The following is a 17840-nucleotide window of genomic DNA, read 5'->3' as shown; positions in this document are numbered from 1 at the left end:
GTGTTTGATTGTGTTATGCATTTAAGTAAATTTCAAGGATACTTTGGAAAAACAGTAAATTCAATTCTTAATTTTATCTTTATGAGTTGGCTTAATGTCCGCACTCACCATTTTGAGTTATTTTATTTACCAGTATTTGTGCATTCTCTACAGGTTTGGGGTTTTTTTAACAAATATTTTTATTCAACTGATGAGAGTCTTATAAAACATTGGGGTGGTTTTAGTTCATATTTGTATCCCAAATGTTGTCACAGATAATGGTAGCCTAAATCAATAGACCTTGAAACATAATTCAGGCTTCTGTTTCAGTCCGTAACAATATCTCTTCCAAATCATTACTGAACAGATGTCCAGAAAAGAAGTTGGACAGTCTATTGAATTATTGAGGTTTTAGGTTGAAACCGAGACCCTGGTTATCAGCAACTACTAAAATTCATGCGTAATGTTATCTTATTTTAACTTCATACTGTATAACCACATTCTGCTTTCTCTGAATGATTATGTTCCAGCTGGAGAAGGAAAGTAAAAGTCCTCCTGCTCAGAACTGCTGTACAACATATTTCCTCTCCCTGAAAAACAAATTGTTCTTTTGCTTTCGACTAAAAATGCCTGCATATATAGGGAAGGGAGTTCCTGTCAAAATGTACAAAGACTTTGTAAAACAAGTACTATCGAATTTTTGTTTTCATCCTGAAGTGGTACATTTGAAGCCAGTTGTACATTTGACATCACATCACCAATAATTTCAATCTTCCAGTTGATATTGTTCTGATGCAAACAGCTCATGTGATTTCCTGAAGCTAGATACTAATTGCTCTCTAAAAATTGCATCACTATTTACTATTTTTTCAAGTAAGGATTTATACTATTGCATCACTGTTGTACTCTGCAAATGTACATGTCCTTCTTTCTCAATATTTCTCCTTCCATGTACGGACGGACTATAAATGGAGAGGCATGACTGGAACTATATACTTCAATGGAAATTGTTCCTTTTGGTTGTTATAAACTAGAATGGCCACCCAGATGGTCACATATTCCTAGAAGAAAGCTGGTTCTTTATTAATTCATCTCTCATTCTATTATTAAAAAATATTAGAGAGCCAATGTGGTGGAATGCTTAGAGCAGGAAGCATCAAACTGCCAACCCACAAGCCAGATCAGGCCTATGGAGGTCAACTGACTGGCCCACATGAGGATGGGACAAGCCCCACCACTACCGCCACCACTTTTCTTCTCCCCACCCCCGGCTGCTGCTTAAGAGGCAACACATATGCTTATTTCTATCTGACCGGCTTCCTTCTTCCTCCTGCCACCTACACTACTGCCAGTATTTCTCTCTCTCCCCAAAACCCCGTGTGCAGCACTGGAAGTAGTAAGTTGTTTCCTTCTTCACCACTGCCACTCTCCTCCCCTCCTCCTCCCTTGGGCTTTTCAGTGCTCAAAACACTATCCCAGAAAAGAGAGACCCGGAGATAAAGATGGGGGATGGGTGTCAAGGTCTGGCCCAAGGACAGCGAAGTACACGGCTCGGCTGCTTGCTGTGGGTGAATGACAATTGTTGAAACTCAGCAATGAGTGGGAGTCAGAGGCTCCAATTTATGGAGCCAGTCGAAAGCTCCCAGGTGTCAGGATTTACGGCTTGTCAGCCTTCGATAACAGGCGCTTGCTCCTCCGCACCGCCTCCAGTTGTGACCTGCGTTTGAAACACCTGCGTTGCCGTGGCGTCGGTGGAGCTCCAATGCCTAAATCATCCCCCGATTGGTCGCTGACATGTTCTGCTGGTTCAGGCTGTTGAGTCTGTTCTGAACCGTCAGCTAATTCCACTGCAGTCGGGCTCTGCCCTTCAGACATTCCAGACTCGGCTGAAATGCCAACAGCTTCCCTTTCTTCCTCGCTGTCAGAGCTAGGGGACATGACAATGGGAAGAAGAAGATGACCGGGCGGGGGGGTGGACAGAAAACAGCACTGGCCAATTTTTCTGTGGGTGGGGGAGGGGAAGGGAGAGGGGGTGAGGGGGAGGAAAGAAGGGTAAGTGGAGGGTAAAGGAGGGGGGGAAGAGAGGCTCTGCTTTTCTTGGGGCATGATGTTGCTTTGGAATTATTGATCTGATTACTGAATGTTAAAAATCTGTTGAAAACATTAACAATTAAAATATTATGGTTATGTTCAGAATTTCTTTTTAAAATTAAATAAATAAATACATTTTCCCTGATATATTCAGGTGTAAAAAGTAGTGCATTCAGCTAATTTCATTGGCAGGATTGTGCATGTAAAAGTTGGTATTTGTAGGTAATTGGGAAGTATGATATTCAGAATTCCTTCAAAAAACAAAAATAAAAATAAATAAATTTTCCCCAAGCATATTCTGGTGCAAAAGTAGTGCATTTAAAAGGCAGCGTGAGGGAGGAAGAAAGGAAGAGAATGAGAGAAAGAGGAAGGAGGAGGTGGAGGAAGAAGATAGAAGGTGGAACGAAGCAGGCATAAGGCAATGGAAGGCAGTGCAATGCTATGTGTGGCCCTCCAGAGGTGCATCAGAATCAAATCTGCCCCACCATTTGACTGAGGTTTACACCCTGGCTTAGAGAGTTGGTCAGCACAGACCTAGGTTTAAATCCCTGCTCAGGCATGAAGCTCAAAATGCCGATTTAAACCATTTTAAGATTAGAGTTTTACCACCATTTTTGTTGGTAACTGCCTGTTGAATATGATAGCCTGGCCTTGTTAAACTTCTTTTATTTATTTGTTTGTTTATTATTTATTTAACATATTTTTATACTGCCCAAAATTTGCATCTCTGGGCGGTTTACAGCATTGGCTCTTCCTGAAAAAGTGTTAATATTTCCTGGTAGTGGGTGAAAATGTTGCCCCGTTGAGTACATTGATGGGTTTCCTCTGTCCAATGTAAGCATCAATCAGTGAGCTGACCACTTTAACCCTTAAGCCTTGGGGAGGGGCTGTAGTTCAATAGCAGAGCACAAGCTTTAAATTCAGAAAGTTCCAGGTTCAGTCTCTGGTATGTCCATAAAGGCTGAGGAAGCCTTGCCTACAACCGTGGAAAGCTGTTACCAGTCACTGGCTGACATCCAGACTAATGCTGTGCATGCTGAAAAATGTTTCACATGTGCAACAGGAGAAGAGTGGTTTATGCCAATTTCCCCTTCCCAATGGATTTACTGTGCCTTCAGAAAATACATCCCTGAAGGTTGTGGTACTCTCAGGGACATACTTTTGGGAGGCACAGTTCAGTCTCTGGTATGGAGGTTTTTGTAGGTTTTTGAAAGGTTTTTGAAACCTTTTTTGGTGTGTGCAACACTAGTCTGAATGTCAGTCACTATAAACATACTAAGGTAGATGGACAAAGGTCTCAGAATAAGGCAGCTTCATATGTTAATAAACTGCTGCTGGAAAGAGTCTCATTGATATCAGTGTACCATATTTCTAAGTGAACCTTCTGGAACTTCCATGCAAGTGAACTTAAGACTAAGAAAGTATTCTGACTTTAACTGTTTATAGATCATGTTGTAAATGAGGAAACACCAACAAACTATAGTAGATGAGAGAGAGAGAGAGAGAGAGAGAGAGAGAGAGAGAGAGAGTAGTTTTTAATATCTTGCTTATTCCTTGTGAAACAGCTTGTTCTTTTCATTACTAGATTCCATACCCTTGGTAGATTATGCTAGACCTCACAGAAGGAATTTGTTAAAAGGGGTCTGTGAATGATGAATGGGATGTTGCACAGTGAAGAAGACATGGGAGACTGTTCCAAAGGCCAGGCAGCAGGTTCTAAAAATATTTAGATACTGTCATTCAAGATTCCCACAAGTGCAAACGTACGAAAGACCAATTTGCTTGTGATTTGTAGGGGAAGGTTGAGATAGCTGGGGAGCATTTTAAGGAGTTCCATTTGCTCTGCATTATATTGTTCAAACACAATACTGTTACTATGTAAGCCATGTGTGAAGTGATGTGATGTGTGGAATGTTTCATGAATAAAAGGAATGTTTTGACATCAGCCCCACTTGGGCCCTTTGGCTTCAAATGAGATATAATCATCACTCAGAAAATTGCTAGCAGATCTCTAGCCTGAAATGTAACAGTCTCTCTTAGAAAGAATTACATGATGCCATGTCCTAAGTGAATGTGATAGAGTAGAGAACAAATGACCAAAAAAAATGTAATGATTCAGAATTTTAAAAAAAATATTTTTATCATTTCCAGAAAGTTGGGGGGGGGGACTATTGCTCTTTATTAATTAACTAGCATACCATTTTTAATCTAAAACACCCATCTCATATTATGAATGCCTCTAACTGCTGTTTTAAAAAAAATAAAGCTAAAAATACATTGCAGTGCATAGAGCCATTCAGTTTGTAGCTAATATGCTTTGATGGAATGAAAATACCCTACAGATTCTCTTCTGTAGAAGTCTCCAAATAAATGCCATAAATAGGATGGCACATTCCAGTTGATTCTGCCAAGTCAGGAAAAGCGAAATGTGATGTATCCAAAGCAAGTACCAAAGCAAAGGCCTCAGGTAAATGAGAATGGAGTGTTTTTCGCCTGGTAATTCTTAATTTTGCAAACCGATGCACTTCAGAACATAATTTTAAAAATCAACAGAGAGTCCTAGTAAACAACTTTTAAAGGATTAATTCAAAAGGTGAGAAATATAAAGCCAGTGTTCTGATTTACAAATGTTTATTACACAGAGCATCAAACACATAAAAATAAATCTTTACTGTATATTTAGAGGAGCTGCTGCTCCTGCAGTATTTGAGATAATGGTAATATCATATCTGATAACTCGTTATGGGACAGCACAAGAGCCTGAAGGTCTGCATCAGGGGGTGGAAACTTCAACACAATTCCTGCTCAGCAGTTCATAAAAGCAAGTGAAAAGATACAAGCATCCACAAGCATTGCTGATTGTGCTTAATGTACTAGGAAGGCACTCTTAGGGGAAAATGGTTGAAAAAACTGCGATATAATACTGAAACAGGAATTATACATTCAAGAAAACGGAGAAGCAAAATGACCATAAACAATTGTGTCATTATATAATTGCAACCATTCAACAATGGGATGTTACAATTAACACTAGCCCAGAGGCAGCCAGTGAGGGCAGCATAGGAACATTTGAAGCTGCCATATACTGAGTCAGATCATTGGTCTATCTAGCTCAGTATTGTCTACACAGACTGGCAGCAGCTTCTCCAAGGTTGCAGGCAGGAATCTCTCTCAGCCCTATCTGGAGATGCCAGGGAGGGAACTTGAAACCTTCTTCATGCAAGCATAAGATAAGGAGTATCTTACAATGCTCACACGTGTCTCCCATTCAAACCTCCATTCAAACGCTCTCCCCAGAGTGGCTCCATCCCCTGAGGGGAATTTCTTACAGTGCTCACACATCAAGTCTCCCATTCATATGCAATCAGGGTGGACCCTGCTTAGCTAAGGGGACAAGTCATGCTTTCTACCACAAGACCAGCTCTCCTCTCTCCAGCACTTGGGGAGGGGGGCAGCAAGAGATAACTTTTAAAAGTCTTTTTTTAAAAAAATTATTTACATTTATTACCAGTGATACTGCCAGCACCTGCAAGCTGCTGGAAGCAGTGCGCCCCACTCGGCATCCTGCACTGTGGCTGTGTCAGCTATGACACTCGCCTTGCCTCTGCTCATGTGCAGCAGCCATTTGCGTGGTCAGGACCACCATGCTGACCAAGCAAATGCCTGCCATACATGTGCAGAGTCTAGGTGAGTGCTGCAGCCACAGCAGCTGGCACACGGGAAACTTGTATCAAGGTTTCATTCTGAAATGGTGTCTAAATATTCATATCTAAATATTTGTAGATATGCTGCTACAAATATTTCAGATCAACTTTCTGGTTAGTATAAGGTGATGACACCATGATTCAGATCCAACAATAATTAAAGCACCTCAAGGTCTTTTCAGACACCCTTCTCCATTTCCTCAGGAGAGCAATGATATGGAACTCCCTGCCTCATGAGACTTGGCAAGCCCACCGATCCGAATATTCTGCTTCTTACTGAAAACATTTCTTTTTCAGCAGGCTATTTATCTGAGTATAAAGTCTACTACTCTTTTCCTGGTGTTTGTTTGTTTGCTTGCTTGCTTGCTTGCTTGTTTCTACTGGAGTCTGTACTAATAGTTTTGTTTTGGTTTTTGATGATATTGTCAGTGGTTATATTATGTTAGTCTCATCATGGTGAACCAATTTTAGGTGTCCTATTATTGAGACAAAGAAGTGAGGTCTAAATTTAAAAATAAACTACAGTTAAATGGTGTGTATCTCTTGGATTCAAGCAATAACTGAAATGCAATAAGAATCCAAAGGTGTAATAAATAAATACTATAATATCAATGCTCTAAAAAATAATAAGACAAAAAGAATCACAAATATGTCTCAAATTATAATATAAGCATGTAACCATCCAAATAATCTATCTCATTAAAATAGCTACTCTCATATATAGGTCAATTATGAAGATATCTATCCTAGTCTCAAAAACGGATTCATTAGTAAAACACAATTGAATATAACCAGTGATACCTGAGCCATTTTTGGAAGGGCAGTATATCAATCAATCAATCAATCACTCAAATAAATTGGAAATGCAGTCAAATTCTTCCCAGAGAGACAAAAGAATAAATAGAAGTCTTCACAGGAGAAAATCCTAATAGCCAAAGAGCTAGTAGTATATTGCTTGGTTAGAAAAGCACTGGCCATGAGAGCTTACACAGTTGAATACTATTATTAACTACAAATGGTTTTCACTTGAGGAATTCAAATGGAGCTTAAGGTTACATGCATCCTATAATCACCAAAAACTATTAATCTTGAAAACACTTAAATATATATGTTTATAATCTTCATTACTATGTAGAGACAAAACAATAGCCAACCTAATGTTATACTACTATAGAAACCAATTACTCCCATCATTTCAACGCCCTGGTGTTAATATTCTGAGGGTATATATCCAGAAGAGTTTCCTTTGTAAGAGGAATCTATGTGTTGTCATATTATTTGCTTTAGCCTTTTCTATGCACCAAATTTTCAATTGTTCTATGTGGTTAGAATCCAAAAAAGGTTTGACTAATGGAGCCTGTAATCATGTATTACAAATACAGTTTTTATGTTCCATAATTCTTATCTTTATATATCTAGTAGTCATCCCACCTAATATAATAGACAAGGACACTCAATGACATACTCTACTCCCTTGGTATTACATGTGAAGAAATCTCTCACATGGTATTCCCTGGAGTCTGTTGGGTTGACAAAACTCCTGACAATTAGAACACACCATACATCTACTGCAGGGAAATTATCCCACAGGGATGTGTCCATCTAAGGTGCAGACAGTCTGCCTAGTGGTGGTATAAATGACCGTAAGTATCAGCTCAAGTGCTCAAGAGAGCAGACCTTTGACAGCAGGGAACTGAGAAAATAGCAGAACACAATGATGAGTCATTCTAAGTGGTGGAGGTGGGAGGGAAGGGGCTTGCTGTGACTGACAGGTCTAGTAGTGATGTCATGGGCATCATCACCCAATAGTTTTCCAGAACATCCTTGCAGAAAAAACATGCACAAGAAGTCAGCCAAAATCTGCTGTTTCTCAGTAGCTGCAATTGGCAGTCTGCATGCCTGGATACAATGACTGATCCACAGTCAAAGTGCTGTGGCAGATTAGTGATGGCTGAGCAACCTGATGGGAAAAGGATAATATCTGAAAAGATCCTAAGAGGGAGGATTGGGAACAGGGATTTACACAATCTAGCACTGTCCTTAGTTTCATGCATACTCTTAAAGCAGCCTAACACACTAGATGTGCCAGTAAAAAGTTAGTACCTTTATTCTGACCTCTGAAGGAGAACAGCATTGTGTATAAGCAGGCCTCCTGAGCCTCATTTTCTGACTAATGCATTCACAAATCTATTCAATTTATAACAAAGAGGGAAGAATAAACAATTAGGCCTTACATTTAGCAATACTGTTACACACCTGGCAACAATTAAACACTTTAATTAAAAGTCATAGTTGCATACGCTGGCATAACCTTTTCAGAAGTCACTCCATAGTACGTGTGGCAAAACTTTCCTATTCAACTGTTGAACATCAGCATTTGCAGCATTTCTTCATAGACAACAGAACTAATGGTCTGGGAATAAAAGAGATAATGCAAACTTGTTTAACAGCCAACCTTTAATTTTCCCAAAGAATAGCAAATTAATTACATCATTATGTATTGAGAAGCCAATGTCAGCCAGTCTATACTAGACCTTGTATGGATTCAGGCAACTCTTTCTTTTTCTAATGAAAGGAAACTTCTGCAGTCATCACCTGCTGACATTCAAGAAACTGAACTGTCTGCAAGGATGCACCATGGGGTGAATTCTCTTGCACCACCACATGAAGCCGCTGAACTCTTACTTTCCAAAAGAGCAGGGGCATTCCAGTCTTATAGTTCTGTTTTAATAAAATTTTGTGCAAATAAACTAAAACGTGTCATCCACAAAACTACTGAGCTCCAATAGACAGCATTAGAATGGACCCAGGAGACTGGGTTCAAAGAGTCACAGGAGCCTTATTCACACACAACATTCAGTGTACAAGCAATCTGTGTACAGTGTATACACATACAGTTGTACACAAACTTACGGTGAGGGCACCTTCTCATGACCATCACCAAGTCCACTGTTTGGGAAAATGTCAGGGAAATGCTGGAAACTATGTGTCATGTGAGAGGAGAGGAGAGGGGAGCTGGTCTTGTGGTAGCATTCATGTCTTGTCTCATTAACTAAGCAGGTTCTGTCCTGGTTGCATATGAATGGGAGATTTGATGTGTGAGCACTGGAAGATAGTCCCCTTAGGGAATGGAGCCACTCTGGGAAGAGCAGAAGGTCCCAGGTTCCCTCCCTGGCATCTCCAAGATAGAGCTGAGAGAGATTCCTGCCTGCAGCCTTGGAGAAGCTACTGCCAGTCTGTGTAGACAATACTGAGCTAGATAGACCAATGGTCTGACTCAGTATATGGCAGCTTCCTATGTTCCTATGTGAACCCATTCAATTCTCAAGCAGTCTGCCTACCAGTCTACTGACTTTCTTTGCCCAGCTTCAAATCTTTGTTGTTGTTTTTATTTATTTATTTATTTATTTATTTATTTGATTTATTTGATTTATATACCGCCCTTCCAAAATGCCTCAGGGTGGTTTACAATTAAAACAAACCACTAAAACAATAAAAAGCTAAAACAAATTAAAAACAATATAACAATGATCAACAATTTAAAAACATTTTAAAACAGCAATTAAACAATTCCAGTAATTAAAAGCCCCAAAATCGGGTTAGAATTTAAAAACCCTGGAAAGCCAGGCCAAACAAATACGTTCCAAATGACTGGAGAAAGTTGGTAGAATTTTGGGCAGCTCAGGAACTAGACCTGGGGGTTCATATGTGCTCACGGTTCCTGGAATTGCCTTGACATTTTCTGGGGTAGCAGACTTGCCAATGGTCATGTCAGGCTGCTCTTATTCAGACATAATGCATGTTCAGCAATATATTTCTTATTTGTATCCTACAAAAAATGAATACATATACAGTCATTCACACAAACATGTAAATGTGTACAGAAATTCAAAGAATATTTCAGGGTTCCTCCTAAGAAAAATCTGAAATTTCAGGTGTATTTCAAGGTTTCTCCCAAGGAGAAATTTCACAAATAATGTTTTTTTTAACAACACTAAATCACCCAGTTTTGGAGAAAACTGACCAAAGGACATTGATTTCTCTGGAATTCCTCAGAGCAGAGCACCTCTAGGTTTATTGGGAAATCCATTTCTGGCTTTATCTTTCTATATATGAATGTTCTGCTGAACTTAGTTCCCTCATTAGTTTCCTTTCTCTTGGACATTTGACTCCATTTCTCATATCAGTACATATTTTACTCTAATTTAACTTCACTTCCCTCTCCCATGGGAGAACAGGTGTCAAAAAAAAATCTGATGTGAATAACATGGGCAGATGATTTGATTCGTCTGTTACTTTTGAGGGCGCCTGTACAGTTTCATTCATTTTTCAGTGAAAATATTTGTTTCCAAAGGGGAGGAAGAAATGTTCTGGTCTCCCTTTGAAAGTATAGTGTTTACCTAAGGCTAGGAAATGACTGCAGCAATGCTAACGGCATGTGCTTTTTCAATGGCCCTAATTGCCCCAATTGTTATGACAGCAGTACTAGCAAGAGCCTACTCTTGGCTAACTATATTGGTGCCACTTATGACCAGTTTGACAGAAAGGAGAAGATTCAGTAGGTCATTTGGAGGCCAGGCTGTCAACTTTTCCGCTTCTTCTCTTAGCATTGCTCCATTTGCAGCTTGTATGATCTTAATGTAGCGCAGCAAAGAGAAATACTAACACAGAAAATGATATAAATCCCGAACAAAGAGAAACGGTTGATTTTTTGGAGAGGCAACACTTTATGAATGGTTGCTTAAAATAGATCTAATACTAATCAATCTTCCAACCCCAAGAATGGGCACAAGTCAACCAAAGTGAAGCATTTTTAACTTTTCATCAGGAAAAATAGGCAGGTGCTTAAGTCTTACCCACCAATCACAACTGGGCACTGCCCGCTCAAGGCCTCCTTGCATTTCAGACAAAGTACCAAATGCAGCCTCTCTTGTGTGCATCTTCCTCCCCTTCTCCCCACTTTTTAAAAGAGGAGGGGGCAGAAGGACATCTTGCCACTTCACTGGTGCCCCAATAATCTACTGCCTGAAACAAGCACCTCACCTCACCTCACCTCATGGAAGGGCCACCCCTGTTGATGGAACCTAAAAGCTTCACTTTTGCATTATTTCCCCCTTTTAAGACATGAAATTGTTTTGAACAGCAAGCAGACATGTATGCACAAAGGTATTCTTGATTTTAAATGAATGGGGCAGAACTGAATTGCTTTGTGCTTCTTGGAGCTCCCCTCTGTGTGCCAAAACAGAAGTGAGCCAGCTTCATTTTTAACAATATGATGTCCAGAAAAACAGAATGTCTTTGTTACAAAACAACACATTTTATTACAAAAGCTGATACCACTGTAATATTATTTTTCTTGTGCAACTGGGCATAAAGTCAATTAACAGCTAGAAGATCGCGTATTGAGAAGTTGGTGAGACTTCCTCATCCATTACTGTTAATTTACCAAGTTCATTCATTATTTGTACTTAAACCCTACTTTCTATCCTGAATTATTCACAGGTCAAGTCTACATTGTCCAAAAAACAGACTGTAAATGAAGTACCACAGCGAGGATTTTTAATTGCCTTCTGTCCATGGAAAATCATTCTGACTAAACAATCCTGAAACAAATTGTTCCTCCACTTGCCCTGGACTCATCACATTATCTCAAAACAGCTTGCGCAATGAGTTTGACATTTGAAAATAGTAATCAAGATGTCTTTATCTGCCCCATTGCTACATTTTGAGTCATTTATGCTAAATAAACCCTTAGAACAATTGTTTATGAATCAGCTCCCAAGAGCTGAAGAGCTACCTTGATGCATAAAGCCATAACCCTTGAAGAATGTGTAACCCAATCTCTGAAGTAAGTGTGCCGTCGAGTCAGTGTCAACTTTTGGCAACCACAGAGCCCTGTGGTTGTCTTTGATAGAATACAGGAGGGGTTTACCATTGCCATCTCCCGCATAGTATGAGATGATGCCTTTGAGCACCTTCCTATATCGCTGCTGCCTGATATAGGTGTTTCCCATAGTCTGGGAAACATACTATTGGGGATTCGAACTGGCAGCCTCTGGCTTGCTAATCAAGTCATTTCCCCGCTACGCCATTAGGTGGCTATATGATCTCTGAAGTAGTGCAATGAAATAGATATAGGAATACTGGGGTGTGAATGAGAGGGAAATACCTATTAATAAACTGACTTGTACTGTATTGTATTGTATTGTTATTTATTTATTTATTTATTTATTTATCTCTTTGGGAGCTTTTGTTGAAAATTGATATATTAATATCTGTTATATTATATTATATTATATTATATTATATTATATTATATTATATTATATTATATTATATTATATTATATATCTTTATTTTTATTTCTCTTTCTAAACTGCTTTGGGAACTATTTGTATTTCTGTTTTAATTGTTTTTAATGATTTCTATTTTTTAATTGTAAACCGCCCTGAGCCAGCTTGGAAGGGTGATATAAAAATCAAATAAATAAATAAATAAATAGGTCTCCAGCACTTTCCCAACCAATGGATAGCACTTCCTTTGGGAATTTCTCACTGTATAAAATGTCTCCACTCATTTCATTGACATAGAGAGTGGGAATGCTCTATGAACCTGTGTCCTAACACTCCCACACATGCTGGGCCACACCACCAGATGCCCATGCATCCATTTTTCTAGAGAAAATGGCTTTAGCTGCATACTCCCTGTAAGCAGGAATCCTGAGAACCAGGGTTCCCAATAGGGATGTGCGAGCAGGTTCAAAACCGAACCAGTTTGAAGTGAACTGGTTCGGTTCGAAGGCTTGGGGTTGAGCCAAACTACCTATGGTTCAGCTCGACCCCAGACCGAACGCCATCCTCCCCAGGCCCATTGGGGGGGGGGGTTGTGGACCTTTTCCAAAAAGATTTTTATTTTATTTTATTTTTAATTAAGCCCTCTGGGGGGGCCTTCTCCAAGGAGGTGGGGGGTCTGCAGAGGTTCCCCACCACCACCACCACCAGCCTCCCTTCCTTCCAAAATGGTCATGCCCCTGCTAACTTGGCAAAGAGGCACCTTATTACGTGGTGATTCTCTTTATTTAGCAGGGGGAGAGTAACTGGCCCTATCCACCTGCAGCACAGTACCTCCAGTGACTGTTGCTGGTATCTATCTTAAGTTTATTTTTAGATTGTGAGCCCTTTGGAGACAAGGTTCCATCTTATTTGTTTCTTATTTGTTTGTTTTTTCTCTGTGTAAACCACCCTGAGCCATTTTTGGAAGGGCGGTATAGAAATTGAATTATTATTATTATTATTATTAATGATGATGATGATGATATGATGATGATGTCCAGGTCTTGCAGAGGGCCATTGCGCAGTTGCGGTGGCCTCAAAAATGGTAGCAGCACTGGGGAAAGGTCCAAACTGGCAGAAGAATGACCAAACAGGTTCATTTTTGAAGGAAGGAAAGTTGGGGGGAGGGGGAACCTCCGTGTACCCCCTCACTGCCTCGGAGAAGCCCCTCAGAGGGGGTGAGTCTAAAAAGGTCAGCAACCCCCCCCCAACTGAACCAAACCAGGGGGGTGCAGGGGGTGCCAGAATGAACTGTCCTGGTCCAGTTCAGATGTGAACCAAACTGGACCAGCCGGTTCCATGCACATTCCTAGTTCCCAATTGGAGAATATGGGGCAGAGTTGTTTTCTAATAAAAGCTGAATGTGCAACTGTCAAGGGCCATGGCCAGCACCATGCCATTGGCATAGGGCTTTTCAGGGGAGGGTCATATCTGCTGCATGAGGGCATCCAAGACCTGCAAGCCACACACATCTTGAGGCGAGTCCGTGAAGAGGCATGGCTGGTCTGAACCACAGCTCAGTGGGAAATCAAATCCAGGCAGGCTTCCCTGTCTCCATCCTAAAGGTATAGTATCAATACCCTTTACACTTATTAATCATGATTAATGTTATAATTAAGAAGTCTGAGCCCCAGTGCATACTAGATCTCTCCATACAAATGTACTTTCTGATAAGTGAGGAAATGGGAATGAAAGGGAAATAGTTGGCAAAGTTATGATTTTGTATGGTTCTGCCCCCCACTCGGCTGTTGCTTTCTCCTCGGCCCCAAAGAGAGACATTGGATCCCAAATAATTCATGCTTATACTTGCATATTCATCTTGTTTCCTACCACCTCTTCATGCCCAGAGAGAGAGCTTGGTATGCCTAATAAGTTCATTAAGTAGGCAGTCACACCCCACCCCCATACCATAGAGCTGTGAATTGCTTGCTTCATGAATTTTTATTGTAAGATTCTGTGAGCGTACATGTACTTATTGCTTTTTCCAGTGTGGTACACAAGGAAAATCAGTTCCTTTATGCAAAGGGTAATGATGTCCCTTTTGGATCCTTTCATTACTGGGTCTGAAGTGTGCTCTTTCTGTTGTTATAGAAACCACTGTTGTGTTATCATTATCGCTCTTTCTATCTCAGTGTATCTTTCTGATCTAGCGAGGTATTTTTGCCCCATTCATCACCATGGTGCCTGAATTCTTTACAAAAATTCTCTCCTCTCCTTCCACCCCCCCCTTTTCTGCTTATTTCGGTTTCTTATCTTTATTCCTCCTCCACCACCTCCTCCTCCCTCCCTCTCCCTCCCCCTCCCCCCCACTCTATAAGTTTATATAACTTTAACTTTGCTAAAGTTACCTTGCTCCTGAAAGACAATACTTCTCCAGTTGGTAATTCTGTCCTCTTCTGAACAGATCTTAACCAGTCTCATTGACAGAGAAAGCTATTAAGCTGGGACCAGTTTACCAAGATAAACCACTGATGTCACTTTACTTTAGACATTTAAACTAGCTGAACAAAGCATTAGTGATAGAGAAATTGTTCTTTGCTTTTCAGAGCATTGGTTTGGCACACCACCACATAACTCAGAATTCAGGCATCATGATGATGAATGGTGCAAAAATATATTTCCAGAAGACACTAAACTAGAAAAGGAGTTCGTGATAATGCAAAACTGGCTTATATAACAACAGAAGGAGCAGCCTTCAAACCCCATAATGAATGGATCCCAATAGGTCAAAAATATTATTTGGATAAAGAAAGTGATTTCTTTGAATAGGACACTTGAAAAAGCAATAAGTACATATATTCTGCCCAATCCCTGATTACCCCAGGGAGTTTCTTCTCATGAGTACAGTCACAGAATAAAGTTGAGGAAGGGTGACCCAAGGGGGAAAGGCTGGGTCCCCCTTTCTCAACTTTATTGTACAAAAAACAGAGCAGAGGCATTCAGGAATTCCTGGGTGGGGCTGCCTTTTAAAGCTAACACTGGTTATTGCTGTCCTGTCCTATGTTATCTTTGCAGTGATCTAATCAGGTTGCCCGGTTTATGGTACAAATGCAACTGCATGTGCCCATGAAAAAGGAGATTTTAATGAAGAGTAATTCAGAACATCCCAGAATTGTAAATGCACAGATAGTTCAATCTATCACTCAATCAACCTTTATTATGGTCTTTGAACAGCATAAACTAGATCACATTAAAACAACATTAAGGCACCATTAAAACAGGGTATGCCCGGAACTGTGAAAAAGGTAGAGAAACTAAAAGCTATACTCTGGCCGAATTCAGTCATAACATGAAAACATAGTTAAATGGGGCAGAGGTGGGAACTCCATTGTGTCTGAATTCATGCAACTGCAGTTTTGAGCCCAAAACGACCTCTGGTTTGCCTTGCCAAACACCAATTTGAATCGTTGGTTTGCAGTAAGTTTCACTGCCAAGACCTCTGGTCTCAAGCGTTATGCCTGAACCTGGTTGCTGCCATGACCACGGTTTCATTCTGTTTTTGAAACCACAATAATAGAGACAGTGGCACAGACCCACCCAGGTTTGTTCCTGCTCTATGATTTTGGCACTTCTTGTTGGCCAGCTCTCTGAGCACCAGCCCTGCCCCTCCTACCTCTGAGGCAGAAATGCAGCTGCATGGCAACAGAGACCAACAGATTTTCTATCATCAACTACAGTTTGGAGTACAGTGGGATGGGACACAAAACCAAGCTTTTTTTACTCTAGCGCCTGGACTGTGGCATTCCCTCCTGAGAGTGGTCCTTATGTCTATCTCATGACTCACCTTCTGGTGAGCAGCCAAAACCTTGCTGGTTTTAAATAAAGAATTTGGTTTAAATTAACTGTGTTGATAAAAACATTCTGGCCATTGTAGTTGGGTTTTTTTTGTTTTTACTGTAGCTGTTTGGATTGTTCCTTTTTTAATTACTAATTGGTTGTTTTTAAACATTGTGAGCCACCTTGTGGGTCACTGATGGAAGAGCAGGACACTAATTAATCAATAATGAATAAAACATAGCAATTAGAGTAATGTATATGAAAACTTTGAAAATTCTAAGTTTATCATTGTTGCCAGGGGATGTGCATGCAAATAAAACTGAATCAGCAGATTCTACCCACAAAAGAATAAATAAAATGAAAGTGTCCACAATTGAAGCCAGAACTTAGAAAGATACTTTTAATTATCTTTATTATCAAAAGTATCCTTATTATCAAAATGAGAAGATAATTCTTCTAAAAAAATAATCTGAGTGAACAGTTTGTACTGTTTGTTTAGCTTTATGGTCTGGTTCACTTGTATACTACTTTTCTTTGTTATCTTTTGTTCTGTATGCTTAGGCATGCACAAACCATCAGGAACTCTCTAATATGGATTTTAAAATAGCCTCCAAGCTGACTCTGTATGTCAAACAGAATCTCAGACTGTCTTCCCATCTCTGGCTTAATTGGACAACTGCAACAAAGAACTTCATATGGCATCAGCAACAGCATGGTCCTCAAACAACTTGTCATACCTCATTGGAAGACCCACAGAGATAACACTGTCAGCTTTTATTTAAGATTTGCCCGACTAAGGCATTTTACAGTGTACATATTCCCTAACACAGCAGGCATATTAAACAAAAGATGTTAATAAGCTGTCACCTATCTTTTGGCATTCCATCTTCTGTGGCCTGACAGAACAAAATGTCTTGAGGGTCTACATATATTTCCAAGCAATATGTAACATTACAAAGGGCTTTACAATGTTGGCTTTATTTTAAAAAGAAGTTTCACAATTATGTCACATGGAACACATCCCTAAATTTGCTTCTATGGCAATGTTTTGATGGGATCAGTGTCCATTGGCCATTGCTCCAGGGTACTCTTGGAATTATGCAGAAATTCTTTTATTCTGAAGGCAGAATTATGTCACCCAAAACATGAGGTTGCCATTGAAAAAAGCATGTCCATAATGTGAAGCAATATACATGTACATTGCAAGCAGCCTCCTGGGCTTGGAGGTCTATCCAGGATGTCCCGTGCACTTGTGTGGGGCATTCTGGAACTTCCGGGGGCCACATGGCCCCTAATCCCTGTAGCCCTCGCCGGCTCCCTGATGGAGCCAGCAGTTGTGTGTGCAGCCTATCTGGCTGCCCAGGGCTGCCATTTGGTCATCTGCAGGAAGAGCAGGCTAAGCCTGCTCTCCTTGCAACCCCCCTTACAGCTCTTCACACTGATCGTGTGAAGAGCCTCACAGTATCAGGAGCAGACACAAGAGAATCCTAGATCAAAATATTAATTTATTTAATACTAAGGTTGTAGTAAGTATAAAGGGTATATAAATTACATTTATAGATATAATACATTTAAAAAACATAAAAATATTAAAAAGCATATGAAAAAGTATACGTGACAGCTCAGTGAAGTTCTTGTAGAATAACTGGCTGCAGGTTAGTTGGTAGTAGTCCATCCCTCGAAGAGATAAAAAGGATGTAATGATTGATAGGGGTGCTCTTGACAAGTCCTAATATGACTCCTGCAGAGAACAGTCATTTGCAAGAACTGTGAGATTCATTAGCCAAATCCTTTCTGGTAGAAACTTGGTGCCAGGCATTCTCTAGGCAAGGAGAATTTCATTTCATTTCATAAGGAGAATGAAACCAGTATATTATTGCCACCGAAGAAGGCCAAGTGTTGGTTGAAACATGTTTGGCATCGGCTAAATGATTCTGTATTCTCCTTTTTTGTTACC

The sequence above is a fragment of the Hemicordylus capensis genome, chromosome 2, assembly GCF_027244095.1.
Source record: "Hemicordylus capensis ecotype Gifberg chromosome 2, rHemCap1.1.pri, whole genome shotgun sequence".
Lineage (NCBI taxonomy): Eukaryota > Metazoa > Chordata > Lepidosauria > Squamata > Cordylidae > Hemicordylus > Hemicordylus capensis.
The sequence above is the reverse complement of the archived record's forward strand: the minus strand, read 5'-3'. Positions refer to the sequence as shown.